A 1198-nucleotide genomic window follows, 5' to 3' on the forward strand; every position below is an offset into this window, starting at 1 on the left:
TGGCCCCCCCCCCTCCTGACTCAGGCGCGTGTGCGTGTCCCCCCTCCCTCCATCCCCCCAAAATCTCCAAGTCTGCCCAGTAACACCAAACTGGGCTCCCTTTCCCTCCCCCACCCCCCCAGCCAATCCGTGCGCTGCCAACAGGCCAGGGCCTCCGCTGCTGCGATGCGAGGGGCAGGAGCTGGTGGAGTTGCAAGGAACACCGTGTTTTCCTTCGCCCCTTCTTCCTCCAGAGCCGCTTGTTTTTTAATTCAGGGCTGGAGGGGAGGCGTGGGTCGGAGCTTGGAGGCAGCCCCCATCCTTTCCCAGGAACTCAGCCTACAGCCTAAAAAAGAAAAAAAAAAAAAAAAAAAAAAAAAGAGAAGTTTCTTTGCAGGGGGGGGTTTGGGAGGTGGGACAAAGGAGAAGGGCGGGTGGGGAGAGCAAGGAAAGCCAGGCATCGTCCTCCCCAGGTCCAACCAGATCTTTTCAGGCTTTCCTGCCTGCTCTGAGGGCTTTCTTTTTTCCCCTCCTCTTTGCTGTTTTTCCTTGTCTCCGACTCCATGCTTGCAGCAGCTGCTGTGTTTGCAGAGCAGGAGGCTGAGCTGCTGTAAATCCAGCGGTGCTGGGGTGCTAGGGGGTGCTTAATAGTGGTTGCTGGTGGGGCTCCAGCTTGCCGCCCTCCGAAACTCCCCAGGAGGCAACTGGGGTAGGTGCAGGAATAAAAACACACTGAACACACTGGGTTTCAAGGGATTTAACTGAAGGACTTTACAGCTGGACTGGGTGATCTTTCCCAACCTATATGATTCTGTGACTTCAGCTGCCTTGCAGGGGAGCTGCCAGTCCCTGTGCTGCCTGCATGCATCAGGGATTTATTGCAGGTCCCTTGAGTGTAGCAGCCGCACAATTACTAGGTGCAAAATAATAATTAAACACATTTTGGTCTTTTCTGGCATGTTTATGGGGCAGCACCTTACCACAAGCTTGCCAAGGTGCGCTTAAAAGTGCAGAGGTATTGGGGATGTCCATGATCCCAGTGCCCATCCCTGACATAAGGGATGGGTGTTTGGACCTGGGACCAGCTGGGCAGGCAGGATAATGTGTCCCATGTTGCCTCCTGGGATGTGCAGTTATGCTGAGATGCAGCAATGCATGATGAGAGACAGAGGCTGGCCTGTGGATGGCTGCTCTTCTGCAGAGCTGGTGGCAGTGATGC

This window comes from Egretta garzetta, unplaced genomic scaffold (assembly GCF_000687185.1).
Source record: "Egretta garzetta isolate BGI_Z169 unplaced genomic scaffold, ASM68718v1 scaffold598, whole genome shotgun sequence".
NCBI classification, from domain to species: Eukaryota; Metazoa; Chordata; class Aves; order Pelecaniformes; family Ardeidae; genus Egretta; species Egretta garzetta.